The following is a 26,356-nucleotide window of genomic DNA, read 5'->3' as shown; positions in this document are numbered from 1 at the left end:
GGGTTTATTTGTGTGCGCAGAGTGAGAGAAAGAAGAGAAGGGGCGACTTTATAACACGGTGCGCTGGGGCAGTCAAACTATACCGCCCTAGCGCGATGCCCTCTGTCGAAAAATTCACGTGGTGCGCTGGGGTGGTCAAATTATACCGCCATAGCGCTAAGCTCTCTGTCCCCGAAGTGCTAGTGAAACGTGTTGGGCCGGTCGAAAAGTACATCCCTAGCGCGAGCTCCTCTACTTCTGACTTCTCAAATTTTTTTTTTGAAAAAAATAAAAACAATAAAACAACCAACATATAGTTTAAAAACTAAACTAAATAAATGAAAAATTAAAAATGAGTAGAAAGAGAAAGACATTAGTTCTCAATTTATAGTCGAGAGATAGACTGTAGGTTCTTCTAAGCTCTGATTGTTTTGGAATCGAATGACTCCAATTTGTGGCTCCACTGTGCCACCCAAATAATGCTTCAGTTGTTGAGCATTGACCGTGAACGGCTCATTTTTTCCATCTCTCAAAGTTATGGATCCCGAGGGGAACACTTTGGTGAACATGTAAGGGCCCGTCCATCTTGATTTGAGCTTGCCTCCATCTTGACTTGATCTTTCCAGGAAATAAGCGCAACTTGGAATTGTACAGTAGCAACGCTTCGCCTTCTTTGAATTCCCTTGGTGTAATGCGCTTGTCATGTGCTTGCTTTGTACGCTCCTTGTAGGTCAATGACAGGTCATAGGCTTGACCCTTGAATTCTTCCAATTGGTCCAACTGCAGCAACATGTGTTCACCTGCAAGAGAAAAATCAAGATTCAGTGCTTTTGTTGCCCAATAAGATCTATGTTCTAACTCAACAGGTAAATGACACGCTTTTCAAAAAAGTATCCGATATGGTTTCAAGCCTATATGTGTCTTAAAAGCAGTCCTATACGCCCAAAGCGCGTCATCTAACCTCAACGACCAGTTCTTTCGATTTATCCCCACAACCTTCTACAGAATCCTCTTGATCTCGCGATTCGATACCTCCACTGACCACCTGTTTGGGGGTGATAGGGAGTGGAGATTTTATGAGTAACCCCATATTTGCCCAAAAGTTTTTCAAAAATTTTATTGCAAAAATGGGTGCCATGCACCATCACTAATGATTGCTCGTGGTGTTCCAAATCTGTTGAAAATGTTTTTCTTTAAAAATTTCAGCACCACTTGAGCATCATTCGTGGCATATGATTCCACCTCCACCCATTTGGAAACATAGTCAACCGCAACCAAAATGTATTTTTTCGGGAAAAAAGTTGGAAACGGTCCCATGAAATCTATTCCCTAACATAAAAACTTAGCACTCGATAATATTATTTAAAGATATCTCATGGAAATTAGAAATGTTACATGTGCGTTGGCATCTATCACAAGACAGGACAAATGAACGTGCATCTTTAAATAGAGTTGGCAAATAAAAGCCATATTTGAGTACCTTGGATGCTGTTCGTGTGGGTACAAAATGACCACCTACCTCGCGATCATGATAGTGGCTAAGAATCGCTCTCATCTCTTCCTCCGCTACACATATCCTTATCTTGGCATCTGCACATATTTTGAAATGTAAGGACTCCTCCCAAAAATAATATTTCATGTCGAATTGCGCATCCATTTTCACCTTTTTTAATGTTGTAGGGAAAGGTGGAGGGATAACAATTCTAGATTATGTAGTGGGTGCGGGTGTAGAGTTAGAAGACTTACATGTGGACGTGTCAGCCGCTCCCTCTCTTGGCTTCCCTTTTTCCTTCCCCTCTTGTTCAAGTACATTTCCATTCCTCAATGCTATGACCTTCACTTGCTCTTTTGAAGTAGTCTCAGTGTTGCTTGGCAAGGTGCTCGGATTTCTACTAGCAATCATCGTAGCTAACCGTCCTATTTGATTTTCTAACCCCTTTAGCGATGCATCTAGGTTCTGTAGTCTAATTTCAGTGGATGACATAAATTTAGAAATTATTTGCTCCAAACTAGACTTCTCCTCTCTAGGCTCAGGTCTATACACGGTTTCTTACCATACTGCTGTCATCTCTGTGACGATTCTGGCTGTTTTTGACCACCCCATGAGAAGTTTGGAAGTTGTATCCATCCATAATTGTATGTGTTTAAATATGGATCATTCATAGGATGGTTTTGAATCCCCACTTGATTTACTGGTGCCTCATCTTGCACATAGAAAGGGCTATTGTCTTGGAAATCCTTAACATAATATTATACTCCTCATTTACCACAGAATATCTCTTGCAGGTGCATCGATCTCCCGTTTACATTCAATCAGTATTTTTTCCTGTTAAGTGCTTCTAATTGTGCAGTGACAACAGAAAAGTCAGTTACCTGATGAACTCTTGCACTTCTCCTCTGATTGAGGATGATAACTTCTAGCAACCATCTCCTCCAATAACTCATACCTTTCTTTGGCCGTTTTCATCAGTAGATTCCCACAGGCCACAACATCTATCATGATACGGTTAGATGAAATTAAACCACAGTAAAAAGTTTGGACAACTAACCCAAGAGGCAACTCATGCTGTGGGCATATCCGCAGTAAGTCCTTGTAGCGCTCCCAAGCCTCGTAGAGTGTCTCCTGCTTAAATTGAGAGAAGGTGGTTATGTCCGCTAGCAGCTTCATGGTTTTTTATGGAGGAAAGTATTTCAAGAGGATCGCCTTGGCCATATCTTCCCAAGTTGTGATTGAACTTATAGGTAAACAATTAAACTAGGCTTTAGCTTTGTCACGCAAAGAAAAAAAGTAAACGCGATCTAACAACATCATCAGAAACTCCATTAAATTTTAAAGTATCAGCAATTTCTATGAAGTTGGCGATGTGAGTGTTTGGGTCATCTAGCACATTTCACCCAAACTGTATCGTGTTCTGAATCAATTGAATAATGGCTGGTTTGATCTCAAACTGGTTCGCCCTGATGGTTGCTCGCACTCTGCTTGGACATGTTCCATCAAGCGAAGGTTGTGCGTACTCCAGCATGGGTATGCGCCTTGGCTCTTCGACTCTTAGATCTTCATACTGCTCTTCCCGACGGTGGTTCATGTTCATCATGTCTCTAAGCCTCTGTTGTTGTCTTCATCTGCGTAGGGGTCTTTCAATCTTTGGATTAAATATATCTAGATCAGACTCTAGAGATCTTGGCATGCACCGAGAGGGATACCTGTAAATAAATCGAAGGTGTCAAGAAAAACAAAATAATGAATGCTAAAGTAAATAACTGAAAATAAAATTGTGGATTCACGGTCCTCGCCAATCGCGCCAAAAACTTGACCGAGCAAGACTTGCACTGTAAAATCCTTATTAAAAATTAATAATCAAGCTCGAAATAATCGCAAGTGCACGATGTAAAGTAATAATATAGTGTACGAGAGTACGAGTATCGTTCCTTCTAGAGTCTGTATTTTGCAATTGTTATTCTCAGTTATTAAACCTTTAGCAATGTTAATTCAGATAATTGTTTAATACTATGAGTATTAAATAAAATCTCAACAAAATGATGCAAAAGTTAAATGATGAAATAAATAAGCTAAATGATTGATTAAAGACTCAATGAGAAATTAATTTGTTGAGAATCTCAGTTCACCTACCCCTCGTTAATTTACTTAATTCGTTCGACAATAATCTACCCTTTTGACAAAATTTTCTATTCAATTGAACATGTCCTCTCGAGCTAGATCAAACTTATTCAACTCAGTAAAGTAATTAAATATCTTTAATTATTTATCAAAGGTGAATTGCATGTCGTTCTATGAAATCCCCCAGCTTTCGACCTACTGGACTATGACTATCGACGTGTATCCGACTTCATATTTCTATATAAATTGTAAATCCACGGATTATGCTACTCGTTCCTATCACAGGTTATTCTCTCGAACTCACTCGCAATATGAAATCTTTATTAAAGTTAGCTACGCTTAAACAACGCAATGAAAATGATAGCACAATCTAGAATAAATAAAAAATCGATAGATTAATTAACTAAACTCAGTTTCGGGGTAGGATCCCCTTACATCCCAAAAAATAATGAAAATTACTAGAATTCATGATCAAATTAAGCAAAACAATATTTAAACAAGAGAAATTAAACTAGAAATACTAGACGTGACGAAAACGCGAAGAAAATTGCCCGGAAATCTTCAGCTCCAAGCTTTCTCCAAGCATTTTCTCTCTTCCTAACTTCGTGGCTGCTGAAAAGTCCCTGAATTTTCGTCCCTAGGGTTCTTTTTGCAGCCACCCACCTTTCAAGTTGAATACAAACCAATAAGGAAAATTTCCTTGTTTACTCACGCTTTACCACCCTAGCGCGAGGTCTTCTGTAATTTCATTCAGCCTCTCGCGTTGAGGCGATCTAGAAATACCATCCTAGCGCGAGGTGTTCTGTCCGAACATCTTATTTTCGTTGTGCTAGCGCTGGGGCGGTCAATAATTACCGCCCTAGCGCGAGGTCTTCTGCCCAACTCCTTCCTTGGCTTCTGGATGTACTGGGGCGGTCAAGAATTACCGCCCCAACGCCAAGTGGTCTGTTCTTAGCTTCACTTACGGTTGAATTTTCTCAATATCCGTCTTTTATCCTGCACATTCATACAACAGAGTCAGCGGTGATCACATTAAATAACTTAAGATGAAATGAACAAAATGCAGATTTCATGCAATCAAAACGATGCAAACTAAGACTCACACTATGCACTAAAATACATAAATATGACCTCTATCAGACAGTCATTCTAGTTACTCAAATTATACAATTGATTTGTTTCTAATTTCAAAATGTGTCCAACAAAAAAGTTGTCGGGCGTCCGAAATTACATAGTATTGAAAAATTTAAGCCGCGCGTGATCGTCAAAACAACCACGCTCGTCGTCACACCAATGCGAGTTTCTTACACGCCACCCCAATTTTTTTTGTTTCTGACTTCCGAATGATTTTGCACTATTTTTAGGAATTTTTGGAAAGTTTGATTATTTTTTTAACCTGTATTTTAATTGTTATGAATTTTTTAAGCTTTATTCAAAACTACCCTGTAAGGTCCAGAAATTTAATTCACGTAACATGAATGCATGAAATCTAGGATTTTTAATTATTTATGTGTTTGATTATTTTTATGCATATTGTGCATAATTCTTGCATGATATAATTTATTTCAGGAAATTTTAAAAGTCCATGCATTAGGGTTTCTAGATGCATTTCGCGCTCGAACGAGGAACGGAGACCGGAGAATTATCCGGAAAATTATTTTAATACACGAATAATTTTTATTGATTAGTGTAAGATGTTTTAAATGTATTTTTCAAGAAATGAGCTTTGTTGGATATTTTTACCCGCCAGAGAATGTTTTTTAGCAGTACGTAAATTTTATCGAAACGAGACTTTTTGATTGTTCAGGTATTATTTTAAAAACTTACCAACATGAAATATTTTTCGGGAGTGTGTTTGGACTTAATGGGCCTAATTTTAAGCTTATTCGACTTAAAACTCCTTTTTAAACTTTTAAATGACAACTTAGGACCCATTATCTATTAATTAACTATTTAATTATTAGTTTATCACACCCTAAACCTAAATTAATCTCCACTCAGCCGACACCTCCCCCTTCCCCTATCAAACTCTCTCGTTTTAAGAAAACCCTCAACAAGAAATATTCGGCCAAGCAACCTTCTTCAAGGAAATTCACTCTCGACGGTTGTTCTTCGTTTGCCTTGCAAAAATTCTATCAGGCACGCATGTATTCTTGTTGTTTTGTATCACTCACACCATATTTATGATAAATGTGTGTTCATGGATGCAAGTGTTTCGATCCAGATGATGCAAGCCTTCGGTTCTGATTTTTGGCATGGTTATTGCATTGTTTTCATGTTTTCACTCACGTTTTCTTATTGATGTGCAAGTGGCTGCGGTTTCGGGTTTTTTAGAGGCTAAAAATGGTGTCAAGTTGTGGTTTTGGGGTTAGAACCGGTTGTTGTTGCTATAGGCGGAAGGATCGAGAGGTTTTATCGGAGGTGTGCCACGTGTGGGTGATGGATCGAGGTAGGGGTGGTGCCGTTGGTGCAAGGACTAAACTGGGGCTCGGACTAGACTCCGGTGGGTCTGAGTCACGGCCCAGGGTGGCCCAACCACCGCTTGAACCATCTGATTTAACAGGCCGCACGCGTTGAGGAGAGGGGCTCGGGTGTGAGGACTTCGGGTTCTAGCATTCGTTTCCGTCGTGTAGGCTGCATGGTGCTGGTTCCATGGGTCTGGTACGTCCCTTAGGGTCTGGACTAGGTCGTAGGTAGCTTGGTTTGTGGCTCTTGTGAGCTGGTGCGAGCCGATGGGTGCTAGTGGTAGGGTGGTGCATTGAGGGTTTGAGAAGGGAAATAGCTGAATTTTTCCAGAAACTTTGGGTTTTGGTTTTTGTAAGTTTAGGGGTCTGAATTTTTGGGTTTTAGGACCTTTACATGTTGTTAAGACATGGTAAAATGTAGGGAAAAATTTGGTTAAGTTTCGATATGATTCGATTCGGGTTAATACCGGGACCCCGGCTCAAGTTTTAAAACAAATCAGTTAATTTGTAAAATGGGCCCGAGTGTACGCCTAGGAATGCTTATAAATATGTTTTGGGACGTTTTAAGGAGTTTGATAAGCTTAGGGTCAAAATTTAGAGGTCCTAGGGTAAAATGTTAGTTTTGGGTTTCCAGGGGTAGAATGGTCATTTTGTACCAGGGGTGAGATTTTGGTCCTGGCAGCGCCCTGAGCATATTCTATCATGTTTTTTAAATGTTTATGCATCATATATACGATTTTTATGTAAAAATGGTAAATACGCTGCACGCTTTGTTTGAAGGAAAAATTATGTATATGCATGCTTTTATTTAATGGGTGAATATGATAACACATTTTGAAGGATGAGAATTGGTTGTGACTAACACAATGACACATGACATGATGACACGAAAGGTTGGGGCTCAGTGGACGGGCAATGCTACACGTAGATGGATCCATCGAATGACATGATAATACAAAAGTCACAGCTGACGAACGGAATTCAAACTAAGAAAAAATGAACATGTATATGTTTTTATGATGATACGTGCTATGATTGTTAACATGCTTTGACAGGTCACCATTATGCATACGATTTTACCGCAGTCATGAAATGTATGTTGATTACGATATTTTTCACTGCTGCTTGTTACATATATATATTTGTTATCACGGTACATGTGTGTTGAGTCCTCAGACTCACTAGGCGTGTTTGATACATGTGATCATGATTTTGAGGGGACTGGAGGGGCCAAACTCTGATTAGGCAGGCCTGGATGTACGCACGACCCGAGGACCACACTTTTCCACACATCATGGTTTTAGGAGTGATGAGAGGACTTGGATATTTTATATACTAATTTCGATATACTGATGATTAATAGTATTGTTATTTGCTCATGCCTGATTTCACACGAGATGAACTCATTTCTACACTTCATGACATGGTAAATGAATATCACAAGCTTGCCTTATCTTTTGAGAAGGCAAGAGCAAAGCAAACTGATCCCATAGACAATAAAATTGAAACTGATGAATCAGTTGATTTGTTGAGTCTTAAAAGGGATATTTCGGAGCTCAATGCTGAAAGAAGCAAGAACCAATCAATGATTCAGCAGTTGAGGCTTGAAATTTCAAAGCAAACTGAGCTTATTAAAGCATGGAACAAATAATCTGTTGCATTAGCTGAAATACAAGATAAACAAAAATCAGTTACTGATAAAACTTGTTTAGGGTTCAGCAACCAAAATGAAACTTCCACCATTGATAATCAACAAAAACTGAATACGAACAAAAGGAAATATATCCACTTTGTAAAATCAGTTGTGGTACAAGAACAACCATAGCCAAATAAACCAGTCATACAGCCTATTGAAAATAAGGACAAGGCTAGAAGATATGGTACTGGTTATAGCCCAAAAACTTCAACTGACCCAAAGTCAGTCATCAAAAAGGTTCAGTAATAAATACATGAAATATTTAAATGGCTACTCCAATTACTATAACAGCAAGCCAGTTCAGAAAAGATATCGGCTGAATAACCAGTTGAAAAAGGCCAAAACTCATATCGCTTCATCTGCACACTACACATCAAGCACACACAAGCCGAGAAAAACTATCTGGAACACAGCAACTGGAAAGTCAGTTAAACTTGTCCAAGTATGGGTTCCTAAAGGACTAATCAGTTTAGGACCCAAATAGTTTTGGGTACCGATATTATATATTGTGTGTGATTGCAGGTGACATGTACAAACAAAGAATCAATCTGGTATTTGGACAGTGGTTGCTCGCGTCATATGACAGGGGATGCAAGTTTGCTATCCCAATAGATCAAATACAATGGTCCAAACATCAGTTTTGGAGACAACTCCAAAGGTAAAATTGTGGGTAAGGGTAAGCTTATCCATGGTAATTTTATGATTAAATATGTTTTATTAGTTGAGAATTTGAAGTATAACTTGATTAGCATCAGTCAGTTATGTGAAAATAAATTCTCAATTCAGTTTGACAGACACACTTGTTCAGTTAGAGAATCAACTGATGAAGTCATCATAACTGGCAATCGTTGTGGGAATACCTACAAAGTTAGTTGGACTGAACAACCTTATGCACCAGTTTGTCTTAAAGCTTTCAAATCTTCTAAAAACTTGTTGTGGCATAAGAGATTGAACCACCTAAACTTTAAATATATTGCCTATCTGAGTAACCATGATCTTGTAATTGGTTTGCCCAAAACAGATTTTTCAAAAGATAAAATTTGTTCAACATGTCAGTTTGATAAGCATGTTATATCTTCATTTAAAAACAAGGGTTGTAAATCATCTTCCCGATGCTTAGAACTGCTACATATGGATCTTTTCGGTCCTATACCAGTTATGAGTGTAGGGGGAATGAAATACACTCTAGTAGTCGTGGACGATTTTTCAAGATTTACTTGGGTTATTTTTCTCAAATCCAAAGATCAAACTGTTGTACAACTGATTAAGCTTTTTAAACGACTTTTAAATGAAAAATCAGTTGGGATTGATCGAATAAGGTCTGATCAAGGTACTGAATTCATCTATCAAAATCTTTCACAATTTTTAGAAAATGCTGGAATCAAGCATGAGCTCTCAGCAGCAAGAACTCCTCAGCAAAATGGTGTAGCTGAGAGAAGAAATCGGACCCTTAAAGAAGCTGCTAGAACAATGCTTGCTGATTCTGGTATTTCTCAAATATTTTGGACAGAAGCAGTAAACACTGCATGCTACACTCAAAACAGATAAATGATCAACAAGAATCATGTGAAAACATCGTATGAGATCTGGCATGGACACAAAAATGTGGTTTCTTATTTCAAGATATTCAGCTGCAGATGTTTTATTCTTGACAATGGTAAAAATCATTTAAAAGCCTTTGATGCTAAATCTGTAGAGGGAATATTTCTGGGATATTCTTCAGTTAGTAAAGCTTACAGAGTTTTTACCAAATGCACTTTGAATGTAGAAGAGTCTATTCATGTTGTATTTGATGAATCTGTGCTAACTGATAAGCCAACTGATCCAGTTGAGCTAGTTGGTCGATTTACAGATATCAGTTTGGATGATGATAATGAATAGGAGAATCATATTAATCGAAACATCCTTCAAACACCAGAAGCAGAAGTTTTGGATCAATCAATTGAACAAGAAATTATTACTAATAATCAGTTGGTGGAGAAAAATGATAACAATCAGTTACCAACTGATACAGCAGCAACTGAAGTTGAAGAAAACGTTCAGTTGCAACCTGAAGCAATTGCTGAAATGGATGCAACAAATACTGAATACAGATGGAAGAAATCACATCCACCAGAACTGGTGATAGGTAATTTGTAAGGACCGTGTATCGTATTATCGTAAATCCTGTGTGATTATCGATAATTTATGAAATTGTCATGTGATTATGTATTTGACGTATATCATGACAATGGAATTGAGAAAATAAGTATGGAATATGAATTGACGTTGTAAGAGCTCGAGTGGAAAAGCCGGACGCCAATATAATACCAAAACCAATGTTTTGGACAGAAGATGTGGCGCCCGGGCGGTAGAAAATGACCGCCCGAGCGCCAGGATATATGAAATGTATGTTCGGGCAGAACATGCCGCGCCCGAGCGGTAATTTGTGACCGTTTGAGCGCGGTGCAATTGTTAGCCGGGGCCATAATGTCTCGCGCTCGGGCGCGAGAATTCTACCGCCCGAGCGCCGAAGGGGTGGAAGATAAGAATGAGCTTCGTTCCTTTCTTTCTTCATTTGATTTCAACAGTTTTCCGAGAGACACGAGAAAAACTTTATTTCTTTCGTCCGAATCGACTTCGAAACGTTGTCTAAACGCGAAACAAATTATATATTTGTGATCTTCGCGTCGAGGGCTTCTGGCTGAGGTAATTTTCTTCTGGTTCCAGCAGCTCTAAATATCAAAGTGCTGGAATAGCGTGTATTTGAAGTTGAATTTCCTGTATGTAGTAGAATAACCGACAAGAAACTCATATTCGAAGTCGGAATTGAATTATGATCTGATTTGGATTTGATATGAATTTTTGAATTTTCAAATGATATTTGAAACTCATATTAATGATTTTGGATTTTGTTATTAATTGGAATGAGTATGTTACTGATGTAGATAAAGTATTATACTGATATCTTCAAGCTACATCAACTGGAACGAAGAAATTGAGGTATGTTGCGACCGGATAACATACGACATGTATCTGTATTATATGATATATGTTGGATTGATTTAATTGATTGGAATGGAATACATGTCTATATGCCTTATTTGTTGAGTTTATGTGGCATACATGACATTGTGATTTTAATATCGATGTACAAAATAAATGTTTTGTTAACACACATCGTTTGATGCATACATCGATACATGACATGCACGTTGAGCTATGATCCTTGGATACCCTGATATGATTTGATTGGATTCTGGGGTTTGTGTACACAATGCTATGTTTGGTATTACGTGACACTTAAAACATAGACATTTGTGGCCCCGACGATTGATACGAGATTTGGGATTTGATGGCGCTTCGTCGACGCTATCATACGAGTATTCCTTATTGAAGCCGGTGTGCCAGCTCGAGCATTGATTTGATAGCGATTCGTTTGATTCTGACATGTGCTCAGTGGATGGGCATTTGACCTGATACCTCCACGACATACATGCATTGCATACCATATATCATTGTTTAGATACTTGTGGTATATATGATGGTTGTTCCATACGGAGCTTTGCTCACCCCCAAGGGGGGCTGTTGTTGTCTTTGTGTCCGGACAATGGCAGGTACTCCAAGATATCAGGAGACCGGAGAGGGTACTTCTGGAGGGAGTCACAGTTTGAGTTGAGGTTTATATTTTTTTCCCAGTATATATGTATATGTATCTATATACCAGGACATGTCCCGAGGATATGAGTTGTTTGTATATGATTGGTTTTGATTACGTGTGGGCATGTTTATGATGTGAGATGAAATACTATTTTTAGTATTCAAATGAAATGATTTGGGCTCATTGTAAAGAAAATTTAAACTCGTTTTCCGCTGTAATTAATTAATCATAATCAAATTGTATTGTAATAGTGATTAGGAGCTAAGGACCCCACACTAGATGGTATCAGAGCATAGCTGGGAATGTTCGATTGAGTCTTGTGTATACTTGAATAGGCACAAATGAATTGTGCGTTTGTGTTTGATTTATTTGTATTACTTACTCCTACTTGATTTGATTCGAGTAAGTATCTGATTAGATTGATGATATGAGATGGTGGTATTATGAAATTGATATTGATTTGTGATATTCATCCTTTTATTTGTAGATGGATCCCACGAATGAAACTGCGAGTAGCAGTACTGAGAGGATAGTTGGGCAATTTGAAGGATTGTCCATGGATGTAGTGATGGCTCGATTCCATGATTTGAAACCACCGAGGTTCTTTGGCACTGAGAGTGCAAAAAGAGCAGAGGCCTGGTTGAAGGATATCGAGCATTTGTTTAATATTGTTGAATATTGCAAGGAAATTTTCTACGTTGTTGAAGTATGCACCTCACGTAGCTGGGAATGCGAAGGCAAAATATAACAGGTTTGTGAATGGATTACATCCTGCTATATATACTTATGTTGTTTCTGGATTGCCTACCAGCTACGCAGAGGCATTTGAACGAGCTAAGGCAGCCGAGGCTGGACTTAGGCGGGGAGGTCCACAGTATACTCCTCCACCTCCAGTGTCAGCTCAGCAGCCTACTTTGAGGCCGAGAGGTAAGAAGTACAAGAAGACTGGTTCTGTTCCTTCGTCTTCTTCGAGTTCGAGTGGATCACAAAGAGGGAGTCCTGTGATTGCTCCTTATTGTATCCATTGTGGGGGTAAACATACTATCGAACAGTGTCGATGTATGTTTGGTACTTGTTATTAGTGTGGGCAGGAAGGCCATTTCTCTCGAGTATGTCTGAACAGGGGTACGACTTCTTCCCAACCCCAGCCAGGATTTAGAGGTGGCCCCAGTATGATGAGACCTGCTGTTCCTGTTCCATCTTTTCAGCAGTCGAGTGTCCCACAATATCGAGGACCGGGTGGTCAGAGTGCCCAAGTTCCTCCTCAAGTGAGAGTGTACGCCATGACCGAGGATCAGGCGAGAGAAGCTCCTGGTGGCGTGATTGCAGGTATTTGCACGCTTTGCGATTATCCTGCACGTGTTTTATTTGATACAGGAGCATCTCATTCATTCATATCTCATGCATTTGTTGCATCTCACGATATTGAGTGTACCCCGTTGTATGATACTTTGTCGATAGCCACGCCAGCAGGGAAGATTATTTTGTCTGAGAAAGTTGTGCATAATTTTGTATTGATATATGAGGATAATGTGGTATTTCTGAATTTGATTGTCCTCCCAATGCACGACTTTGATTGTATTTTTGGCATGGATATCTTGATGACAAATCGAGCTACTGTTGATTGTTGTCATGGAGTGGTTCGATTTCGACCGATTGATGGACCTAAGTGGAATTTTTATGGCAAGGGTTCCCAAGCCAAAATTCCATTGGTATCTTCCTTGGAAATGTCTCGACTTTTGACTAGCGGAGATGAGGGTTATCTTATCTACGCTATTGATGTCTCTAAGAAGGAGCCTTCTTTATCGAAGATTCCTGTTGCGAAAGAGTTTCCAGATGTATTTCCCGATGAGATTCCTGATTTTTCTCCTCATCAAGAAGTTGAGTTTAGTATTGATCTTGTAACGGGGACTGCTCCCATATCTAAAGCTCCCTATCGCATGGCATCATTGGAATTGAAAGAATTGAAAGAACAATTACATGATCTTCTCGATAAGGGATATATTCGACCGAGTGTATCACCTTGGGGAGCTCCAGTTTTATTTGTTCGAAAGAAAGATGGTACGATGCGAATGTGTATTGATTATAGGCAATTGAATCGGGCTACTGTGAAAAACAAGTACTCAGTTCCTCGTATTGATGACTTATTTGATCAGCTTCAGGGTACTTCTGTATACTCGAAGATTGATCTTCGTTCTGGGTATCATCAAGTACGAGTTCGAGTTGAAGATTTGCCTAAAACTGCTTTTCGTACGAGGTATGGCCATTATGAATTCTTGGTTATGCCTTTTGATCTTACGAATGCTCCTGCTATCTTTATGGATTTAATGAATCGTGTCTTTTGAGATTATCTTGATCGATTCGTTATTGTATTTATTGATGATATTCTTGTATATTCGAAATCGAAAAAGGAGCATGCTGAACATTTGAGACTGGTACTTCAAATTCTTCGTACTAGTCATTTATATGCTAAATTGTCCAAATGCGAGTTCTGGATGGACAAAGTGGTATTTTTGGCCCACGTCATTTCAAGACATGGCATATCTGTTGATCCTGCGAAGGTCGAAGCTGTATTGAATTGGCCAAGACCTACGAATGTTCCTGAGATCCGTAGCTTCATGGGTTTAGCTGGATATTATCGTCGTTTTATTGAAGGATTTTCGAAAATAGCTAAACCTATTACTCAACTGACACAGAAGAATCAGCGATTCATTTGGTCAGATGAATGTGAAGCTAATTTTCTTGAATTGAAGACGAGATTGACCACAGAACCTGTACTTACTATTCCCCTAGGTACCGGAGGATTTGTGGTGTGTACAGATGCGTCTGTTAAAAGTTTGGGCTGTGTGCTGATGCAACATGGCAAAGTGGTTGCTTATGCGTCTCGTCAATTGAAATCTCATGAAACACGTTATCCTGTTCATGATCTTGAATTGGATGCCATTGTATTTGCTTTGAAGATTTGGCGCCATTATTTGTACGGAGAAAAGTTTGTTATCTATTCGTACCATAAGAGTTTGAAATATCTCTTTTCTCAATCTGATTTGAATATGAGGCAACGCAGGTGGATGGATCTCCTGAAGGATTTTGATTGTGAGATTCAATATCACCCTGGATCGGTGAATGTTACTGCGGACGCCCTTAGTCGGAAAGTTTATGATTTTGTTTTAGCTTCTGTTTGTGTCGCCAAAGTATACGAGGATATATGTACTTCTGGCTGGACTTTTCACTCGAATTGGAATTCTGTCACGGTCTCAGCATTGCAAATTGAGCCGAATTTGATATCGAAATTACGAAAGGCCCAACGAAACGATGCTCAGATCAAAAAGTCGAAAGAACTTGTATCTGCTGGACATCAGTCTAGATTTCAAATTTCTTCTGATGGTTATTTACGATTTAATGGTCGGCTGGTAGTTCCTGATAATTCTGATTTGAAATCTGTCCTTCTTTGAGAAGCACATTGTAGCAAATACAGTATTCACCCTGGAGGTCGAAAGATGTATTTGACATTAAGACCTCAATTCTGGTGGAAACGTATGAAGAAGGAGATTCCTGAGTTTATTTCGAAATATCTTGTCTGCCAGCAAGTGAAAACCGAGAGAATGAAACCGGGAGGATTGCTCCATAGTCTTGAAATCACGAAATAGAATTGGGAACATATTGCTATGGATTTAGTGACTCATTTACCTCGTTCGCCCAAGGGTTGTGATGCTATTTGGGTTATTATTGATCGGCTTTCGAAATCTGCACATTTTATTCCGTATGAGCGGACTTATCTTTATAAGAGAATGGCCCGTTTATACATCGAGAATATTGTGAGACTGCACGGTGTTCCAGTCTCAATTGTATCTGATCGTGATCCCAGGTTTGCTTATAAATTCTGGGGTAGTTTCCAAGAAGCGATGGGTACGCGTTTGGCTATGAGTACTGCTTATCATCCTCAAACTGAAGGCCAGACTGAGCGTACGATTCAAACGTTAGAGGATATGTTGCGTGCGATTGTGATGGATTTCAGAATGGGATGGCAAGATGTCTTACCATTGGTTGAATTTTCTTATAATAATAGCTTTCAGACGAGTATCACTATGGCATCGTTTGAAGCTCTATATGAGAGACGATGTAGATCACCGTTATTCTGGGATGAAATTGGTGAGAAACAATTGACTAGACCTGAAATGATACAGGAAATGAACGATAAGGTTCAGTTAATTCGACAGCGGATGAAAGCTGCTCAGGATCGTCAAACGAGTTATGCGAATAAACGAAGACGACCCTTGGAATTCCAGAAATGTGACTGAGTGTTTTTGAATATTACTCCCTTTAGAGGCACTGTTCGATTTGGCATGCGAGGGAAATTATCTCCTCGATATGTTGGTCCATACGAGATTCTGGATCGAATTGGTGATCTTGCGTATCGATTGGAATTGCCACCAGCTCTATCTGCTATTCACGATGTGTTTCATGTTTCTATGTTGAGGAAATATGAACCGGATCCATCACATGTGCTTGCACCTGATGAGGTTGAACTTGATCCTTCTCTTTCCTATGTTGAACAACCTGTTCGCATTATGGATCGAAAGGAAAAGACATTGCGAAATAAATCGATTCCTCTAGTTCGAGTGCAATGGACACAACATGGTGTTGAAGAATCAACGTGGGAATTGGAAAGCAAAATGCGAGATTCGTATCCGCATTTATTTGATTCTATGTCATCTGTTCCATTGTATTCAATGTATTCTGATCCGTTTACTGATTTTAGTTTTGATATGTACTATAACTGGTGACATATATATGTTTGCCAATGTTATGTATATAGAGATGTTCGAGATTTCGATGACGAAATCTTTTAAGAGGGGGAGAAATGTAAGGACCGTATATCGAATTATCGTAAATCCTGCGTGATTATCGATAATTTATGAAATTGTCATGTGATTATGTATTTGACGTATATCATGACAATGGAATTGAGAAAATAAGTATGGAATATGAATTGACGTTGTAAGAGCTCGAGTGGAAAAGCCGGATGCCAATATAATACCAAAACCAATGTTTTGGACAGAAGTTGTGGCGCCCGGGCGGTAGAAAATGACCGCCCGAGCGCCACGATATATGAAATGTATGTTCGGGCAGAACATGCCGCACCCGAGCGGTAATTTGTGACCGCCCGAGCGCCGTGCAATTGTTAGCCGGGGGCAGAATGTCTCGTGCTCTGGCGCGAGAATTCTACCGCCCTAGCGCAGAAGCGGTGGAAGATAAGAATGAGCTTCGTTCCTTTCTTTCTTCATTTGATTTCAACAGTTTTACGAGAGACACGAGAGAAACTTTATTTCTTTCGTCCGAATCGACTTCGAAACGTTGTCTAAACGCGAAACAAATTATATATTTATGATCTTCGCGTCGAGGGCTTCTGACTGAGGTAATTTTCTTCTGGTTCCAGCAGCTCTAAATATCAAAGTGCTGGAATATCGTGTATTTGAAGTTGAATTTCCTGTATGTAGTAGAATAACCGACAAGAAACTCATATTCGAAGTCGGAATTGAATTATGATCTGATTTGGATTTGATATGAATTTTTGAAGTTTCAAATGATATTTGAAACTCATATTAATGATTTTGGATTTTGTTATTAATTGGAATGAGTATGTTATTGATGTAGATAAAGTATTATACTGATATCTTCAAGCTACATCAACTGGAACGAAGAAATTGAGGTATGTTGCGATCGGGTAACATACGACATGTATCTGTATTATATGATATATGTTGGATTGATTTGATTGATTGGAATGAGAATACGTGTCTATATGCCTTATTTGTTGAGTTTGTGTGGCATACATGACATTGTGATTTGAATATCGATGTATAAAATAAATATTTTGTTAACACACATCGTTTGATGCATACATCGATACATGACATGCACGTTGAGCTATGATCCTTGGATACCCTGATATGATTTGATTGGATTCTGGGGTTTGTGTACACAATGCTATGTTTGGTATTACGTGACACTTAAAACATAGACATTTGTGGCCCCGACGATTGATACGAGATTTGGGATTTGATGGCGCTTCGTCGACGCTATCATACGAGTATCCCTTATTGAAGCCGGTGTGCCAGCTCGAGCATTGATTTGATAGCGATTCGTTTGATTCTGACATGTGCTCAGTGGATGGGCATTTGACCTGATACCTCCACGACATACATGCATTGCATACCATATATCATTGTTTAGATACTTGTGGTATATATGATGGTTGTTCCATACGGAGCTTTGCTCACCCCCAAGGGGGGCTGTTGTTGTCTTTGTGTCCGGACAATGACAGGTACTCCAAGATATCAGGAGACCGGAGAGGGTACTTCTGGAGGGAGTCACAGTTTGAGTTGAGGTTTATATTTTGTTCCCAGTATATATGTATATGTATCTATATACCGGGACATGTCCCGAGGATATGAGTTGTTTGTATATGATTGGTTTTGATTACGTGTGGGCATGTTTATGATGTGAGATGAAATACTATTTTTAGTATTCAAATGAAATGATTTGGGCTCATTGTAAAGAAAATTTAAACTCGTTTTCCGCTGTAATTAATTAAGCATAATCAAATTGCATTGTAATAACGATTAGGAGCTAAGGGCCCCACATAATTCATCTGATCCGGTAAGAACTCGAAATTAAATGTTTAATTTATTTGTTCATTATGCTTTTGTTTCCCAACTGGAACCTAAGAAAACTGCTGAAACTCTTACTGATCCTAACTGGATAAATGCAATGGAAGAAGAAATAAATTAGTTTACCCATAACAATGTCTGGAACTTAGTTCCAATACCAGTTTCTAAAACCATTATAGGTACAAATTGGGTATACAGAAACAAACTGAACGAAGATGTTTCAGTTGTGCACAACAAAGCAAGACTTGTAGCACATGGGTATAGGCAAGAAGAATGAATAGATTACGATGAAACTTATGCACCAGTTTCAAGACTGGAGGCAATCGGAATGTTCCTTGCCTCTGCATCTTTCAAGAACTTTAAAGTCTACCAGATGGACGTTAAGAGTGTATTTCTGAATGGTCAGTTGCAAGAAGAAGTATATGTTGAACAACCATAAAGTTTTGTTAATAACTCTCTTCCTGATCATGTCTATTATTCGATCAAAACCTTATATGGTCTTAAACAAGCTCCAAGGGCTTGGTTTGAAACTTTTTCAAAATTTCTAACTGATCATGATTTTACTGTTGGATCGGTTGATAAGTGTTGGAACTTCTCAGTTCGCAATCTTAATTTTGATGTTAACAAAACTTATCATCTTATTTCTAACAATTTACCTTAGTGCGCAAACAGCTAAAACTGAACTAATCAGTTCACGAAATCATAATTGAAGCTATCGAAGATATCAACTGATTAAACCAACTGATCGCCGGGACCAAATCAGTCCAACTGGTTCTTCTATCAAGCAGCTCAGTTAATTGTCCAGTTGATAAGTAATTCAGCAGGAAGATCTCAAAAGCCTGGCCAGCTGATGTTGTATCCAAATGACGAAGAGCTCAACTGACCAGTTCAAACTGAACAAAGTTGAAATCAGTTCAATTGACGAGTCAACTAATTTCACTAAGCCCAACTAAAGATCAGTCAAGCTGACCAAACTGAAGCATCAGTTAAAAACCTTTCAGTTGCAGATTAAGACAAGTTTGCAGTAAATGGATTCCAGCTGTGCGTAAAGGTACAACCCCTTGTCCAGTCAAAAGACAATAATGGCCATTGCATCAGAGCATTAGAAGACAAATCTCTCCAGAAAGACAGATGCAAAGACGAGACACAAAGTACAAGAAGCCGATTCAAAATGCAACGGATACAATAAATGAGTCTCACTGTACGATCAATTATTCCCGCCTATATAAAGATGAGATCAGTGAAGACTCAAGATATAAAAAAACAAGAACCAAAAACAAGAAGAGTGTGAGAAAAAGAAAAACAGAGAAGGGCATGCTCGGTTGCAAATCAGCTTACAGAAGCATTCAAGCTCAGAGGGAACTCGTTATCATTGTATCTGCTTAGTATAGAAGCCATTGTCCCTCAGTATGTGAGAGCACTTTTGTTCAGTTCTCACATACACACTCACTCTCAAAACCACTCAAAAACAGTCTTGCACAAAGACGTATAACTTGTGTATGTAGTATTTGACACATAGACGTTAAAGAAGTGTTGGCTGGAAGGTGCTGCCTTCAGTCGTAGATAGGAGTTCAGTTTAGGCAATAGTGTAAGTCCTAGCTGAGTGGGTTTGTACAAGTAGTTATATAAATCAAAGTCTTCTAGTGGATTCTATCCGTGAAGATAGAAGGGGTGACGAAAGAGCAGTTGAAGTCTCCGAACATCGATAAACATATCTTGTGTATTTAACTGATTAAATATTGTTTTCAAACAGTTTTGATCAGTTGGAGTATTCGTCAGTTCAGTTGTCACCGTAACTAAACTGAAGAATGCAAAAACTAATCTGTCTTATTTCAGTTAGTCAGTTTAAATAAGTTAAAATGTTTTTTAAATATATCAGTATTATTCACGAAGGATTACTTCGAGTTTCTTCCGCTTGGTTTTAAAACCAAACTCGATTTAATTCATCGGTGTTAATATTCATAGAACACGAGCTATTGAAGCTCATTGGAAACTGTTGTGTACGAAATGCCTTCGAAGGCACTAGCACACATGATCCTTCAGTTGGCATCAGAACGGGTTGTTCTAAGAAGAACATTGGAAGAAAACTGTGTTTTAAAATGTATTACTGTGAAATAGTGTTAAAAGCTATTTAAAAGTATTTTAAACTATTTTCAAAACTATATGTCTCTCCTTAGTAGTGAGTTAAGAGGATTGGTCCTCCAATTTTCGTTATGGCCACTTCTCCAATTTCTTAACTTTGGAGTTTTTAATCAGGCTGCAGGGGACTGAGGAACATATGCAAAGATGCACATCTAAATTTCTCACTGAACAAGAAATCAGTTGCAAACCTACCAAGTCAGTTGTTCTTCAAACGAAACTCATCTATGTTGGGATGTTGGTTGATTTAATCACCAACTGAACTCCACGTGAGCCTAGTTAGAGTCTGCTCGACCAGTTGGGTGAGCACAGAGGACAAGTCAAAACCAAACCAGTTTAACTCGTTTCTCTAGCAAATGGAACTCACAACTGATGTAGCAGTTCAAGCTATCAAGACAACTAGCTGATGGTATATCCAGTTCTATCACAGAAACCGACTGATATCGATGATGTTTAAAATATGCTATTGTCATAGCAATTTTTTCTTTTTCAACTGATGTATACACTCAGATGTAAATTCTTGAAAATTTAAATAAAACATCATGATTATTCAGTTGTATTCCGTTGGGATTGAATAGATATTCTCAGTTATCTTGCATACGATGCTTGAATGATTAATTGACTAAGTTAAATATTTCTCAAATACGGGTTTTATTCAATTTCTGAGGGGGAGCTTTCCTTTGTAACAAAATTTAGCTTAAAATCTAGTTACTTTCTCAGTCAACTGAAAATTTCTGTTTTAAATTTTTCTTTAGTAATTCAGTTTTTGAGGGGGGAGCTTTAACAGAGTTCGAATGTATTAACCCTTAAACTAAATATATTGCGCTTTAATTGCTTAAGTTTTGTGACCATCAAAAAGGGGGAGATTGTTGGAAATTCTCAGTTCGCAATCTTAATTTTGATGTTAACAAAACTTATCATCTTATTTCTAACAATTTACCTTAGTGCGCAGACAGCTAAAACTGAACTAATCAGTTCACGAAATCATAACTAAAGCTAACAAAGATATCAACTGATTAAACCAACTGATCGTCGGGACCAAATCAGTCCAACTGGTTCTTCTATCAAGCAGCTCAGTTAATTGTCCAGTTGATAAGTAATTCAGTAGGAAGATCTCAAAAGCTTGGCCAGCTGATGTTGTATCCAACTGAGGAAGAGCTCAACTGACCAGTTCAAAATGAGCAAAGTTAAAATCAGTCCAACTGACGAGTCAACTAATTTCACTAAGCCCAACTGAAGATCAGTCAAGCTGACCAAACTGAAGCATCAGTTAAAAACCTTTCAGTTGCAGATTAAGACAAGCTTGCAGTAAATGGATTCCACCTGTGCGTAAAGGTACAACCCCTTGTCCAGTCAAAGGACAATAATGGCCATTGCATCAGAGCATTAGAAGACAAATCGCTTTAGAGGACAGACAAAAAGACGAGACAAAAAGTCCAAGAAGCCAATTCAAAGTACAATGGATACAATAAATGAGTCTCACTGTACGATCAATTATTCCCGCCTATATAAAGAGGTGATCAGTGAAGACTCATGACATAACAAAACAAGAACAAAAAACAAGAAGAGTGTGAGAAAAAGAAAAAAGAGAAGGGCACGCTCAGTTGCAAATCAGCTTATAGAAACATTCAAGCTCAGAGAGAACTCGTTATCATTGTATCTGCTTAGTATAGAAGCCATTTTCCTTCAGTATGTGAGAACAATTTTGTTCAGTTCTCACATACACACTCATTCTCAAAACCATTCAAAAACAGTCTTGCACAAAGACATTAAACTTGTGTATGTAGTCTTTGACACATAGACGTTAAAGAAGTGTTGGCTGGAAGGTGCTGCCTTCAGTCGTAGCTAGGAGTTCACTTTAGGCAATAGTGTAAGTCCTAGCTGAGTGGGTTTGTACAAGTAGTTATATAAATCAAAGTCTTCTAGTGGATTCTATCCGTGAAGATAGAAGGGGTGACGAAAGAGCAGTTGAAGTCTCCGAACATCGATAAACATATCTTGTGTATTTAACTGATTAAATATTGTTTTCAAACAGTTTTGATCAGTTGGAGTATTCGTCAGTTCAGTTGTCACCGTAACTAAACTGAAGAATGCAAAAACTAATCTGTCTTATTTCAGTTAGTCAGTTTAAATAAGTTAAAATGTTTTTTAAATATATCAGTATTATTCACGAAGGATTACTTCGAGTTTCTTCCGCTTGGTTTTAAAACCAAACTCGATTTAATTCATCGGTGTTAATATTCATAGAACACGAGCTATTGAAGCTCATTGGAAACTGTTGTGTACGAAATGCCTTCGAAGGCACTAGCACACACGATCCTTCAATAAGATTCTGTTCAAATTCACTAAAAATGATCACATTTTACTTGTGCAAATATATGTTGATATTATTTTTGGCTCAAATAACCCCAAATTATGTGAGAAATTTGCCAAGTTAATGCAAGAAAAATCCGAGACGAGTATGATGAGTGAACTGATATTTTTCCTCGGTCTGCAAGTGAAGCAACTGGAGACTGGTATCTTTATCAGTCACACTAAAAATATACGAAGGAATTGCTTACGAAATTTGGCATGAAAATATGTTCGGCTGCAAGTACTCCCATGATTTCATCAATCAAACTAGACAATGATCAAGGGGGAATATCAGTTGAGACGACATTATACAGAGGTTTAATTCTAAAGACTCAACACATCTGTACCAAGGATAACAAGTACATATACATGGTATACAGCAGTGAAAAATATCACACGCAACATATCTTTCATGAACTTAAGAGCCTAACATAAACGTGTAGTGTAAAATCATATCATGTCATCTCGTGTCATCATATACGGATAAGTTTTCATTTAATTGAATTCAGTTCATTAGTTGTGAATTTCGTATCAGCTCTATCGTATCAGCTCTATCGATGGATCCATTTACGTATAACCACGGTACCGAACGTTGGGGACATCAACGACAGTATTATCCGTCCACTGAGCCTTGGCCTCAGCTCATCTTATCTCATGTGATCGTATACATATACATTTTCAGTCACAAACAATTCTCATCCTTCAAAAATATCATCATATGCACCACTTATTAAAAACATTCATATACCTAACTTTTCCTTAAAAACATGCATGCACTGTATTTATCATAATTTCATAAAAAAATCATAAACATGATGCATAAAAGTTTAAAACATGATAAAAATGTGATCGGGGCGCTGCCAGGACCAAAATCTCACCCTGTGTGCAAAATGACCATTTTGCCCTTGAAACCCAAAATTTACAGTTGTACCCCCTAGACCTATAAAATTGACCTGAAGCTTACCAAACCCCTTAAACTGTCTCAAAACATATTTAAAAGCATTCTTAGGCATAAACTCGAGCCTAATACCAAACTTACTCGATTCGCTTTAAAACTTGGACTGGGGTCCCGGTTTTAATCCGAATCGACTCGAAACTTAACCGAAATTTTCCCAAAATTTTATCAAACCTTAAAAACACTATAATGCTACAAAAACTTAACATCAAACCCATAAGCCCTCGGATGATAGCCCAACAAATTGCTAAAATTTTGGCCTCTTCCTATATTGCATCCTAATACACCCACCTTCCCAAAAATCATGATGCTAGCCTAACCCCAACGGTACCAGCCATGAACCAGCCTACCTTAGACCTATACCAGACCCTACTGGACCTACATGAACCACGATCACAGTCCCATGCAGGCTCCAAGAGCCACGATTGCTAAAACCCCAAAAACTACTCCACCCGAGCTCCACTCCTCAAGGCGTGCAGCTGGCCATTCGGAGGTCCCAGCGGTGGTTGGCCCTCACATAGCCGTGACTCAGACCCACCATGGTCTGTTCCCAGCCTTGGTTCAGCCTTCGCACCGCCTGTCCCACCCCATACCCGAACCATAGCCCCAACCGAGCACGACCAGGATACAACCCCTCGATCTCTCCTCATACAGCAACGACGATCAATTTTAATCCCCAAAACCACATCTTGACACCATCATCAGTCACTTACCAACCCTAAAACTGCATCCCCTTCCACATGAAATCATAGAAATGTGAGTTGAACTATAAAAGAATGCATGGCATGAACAGAAACCAAAAATTCTTCATGTTCTAGGTTGGATCGAAAAATCCTCACACAAAATACACACATATTAGCAATATATGACATGAGTGATGCAAAAATAATAGTGTAAGGCATGCCTTGATGATTCCTACGCAAGAACGTCGAAGAGATGAGCAACGGGGAAGCGCCGAAGAATTTTTGTTGTAAGAACAAGTAAAGGCCGAAACTTAGCTGAAGGGAGGCTGCTGAAATCGAGAGGATTCTAAGTGGAGCGTGGAGGTGTCGGCTGTTAGGTGGTTTAGGTTTAGGTCAAATGGTGATTAGGTATTATTATATAGTTAATTAACAAGATAATGGGCCTTAAATTGTATTTTAAAATTTTAAAAAGAGTTTCAAACCCAATAAACTTAAAAGTAGACCCATTAAATCCAGACATATCCCCGAAAAATATTTCGTGTTGGAATGCTTTTGAAAATATTACTCGAACCCTCAAAAAGACCATTTGTTTCGATAAATTTGCGTATCGATGAAAAATATTCTCTGGTGGGTAAAAATACCCAAAAAAGCTCATTCTTGAAAAATACATTTAAAATATCTTTTATTAATTAATAAAAATTAATCACGTAATTAAAATAATTTTTCTGATACTTCCTCGGTCTTTGTTACTCGTTCGAGCGCGAAATGCAACTTAAAAATCTATAATGTATGAACCCTTAAAATTTCATGAAGTAAATTCTATGATGCAAGAATAATGCATAAAATACATAAAAATAATTAAGCTCATAATTTAAATAAAAATTCTAGATTGCATGCATTCAGGCTACGTGAATTAAATTTCATGGACCTTACAGATCAGAAGCCGAACTTATTAGTTATCTCGCCTAACCGAAGCTTTCGAGAACGTCAACTGATAGTGCCAACTGATTGCTCAAGTTGAATCAGTCCAATTGATGTATCGAAGAACAGTTCAACCGATTGACCAGTTGTTAGGTAATTCAGCAGAAGACCTTCAGAAGCCCGGCCAGCTGATGAAGTGCTCAACTGACGGAAAGTCCAACTGAACCAGTGTAACCAGTTAAGCTGACGAGCCAACTGATTTCACTAGAAAAGTTCAAGACCAGTTCAACCGACCAGTTCAAAGCATCAGTCAGGAATCAATCAGTATGAAGAACAAGACAAGCTTATTTAATGGAATCCAGCTATGCGCACTAGGTAAAATATTTGTACTATCAGTAGTACAATTAATGGACATTGCAACAAAGATTAAAGCCAAGAGATTCCTGGAGACTTGTCGGAAAAGTCGAGACACAAAGTCCTAGTAACGAATTCAAGCTACAACAGATACAATTATTGAGTATCACTGTACGATCAGTTTCCCGCTTATATATAGAAGATCAGTGGAGACGGAAGAAAAGAAAGAGGAAAAACAAGAAGAGAGAGAATATCAAGAACACATCAATTCAAGTGAGAAAAAGGCACGCTTAATGCTTATAAGCTTTCAAGAAGCAATCAGCCCAGAGGAAAACTTCAACGTGTTATCAACTTAGTTTAGAAGTTCATTTCCCTCAGTGTGTGGGAACACCTTTATGGTGTATTCCTTGTTCAGTTCTCACACACACACACACTCACTCTCAAATACTGTCTTGCACAAAGATGTTAAACTTGTGTATGAAGTCTTTGACACACAGACGTTAAACAAGTGTTGGTTGAAAGCTGTTGCATTCAGTCTAGGCTAGGTGTTCAGTTTAGGCAGTATTGTAAGTCCTAAGTTGAGTGGGTTTGTACATGTAGTTGTACAAATCAAAGCCTTCTAGTGCATCCTACCCGAGGTGGTAGAAGGGGTGACGTAGGAGCAGTTGAAGTCTCTGAACATCCATAAACATATCTTGTGTACTTAAATGATTAACTGTTGTTTTAAAACTGACTTGATCAGTTAGAGCATCCGTCAGTTCCTTTTACGATAAGTGAACTGACGCGACAACTGATTCTTTGGTTTTTATTTATTCAGTTTACATAAGATAAAATGTTTTCTAATATAACAAGTTTCTTCACGAATGATTACTTCAAGTTTCT

The sequence above is a fragment of the Primulina tabacum genome, chromosome 8 (genome assembly GCF_025594145.1).
Source record: "Primulina tabacum isolate GXHZ01 chromosome 8, ASM2559414v2, whole genome shotgun sequence".
Taxonomy (NCBI): Eukaryota; Viridiplantae; Streptophyta; class Magnoliopsida; order Lamiales; family Gesneriaceae; genus Primulina; species Primulina tabacum.
This window is presented reverse-complemented; position numbering follows the sequence as displayed.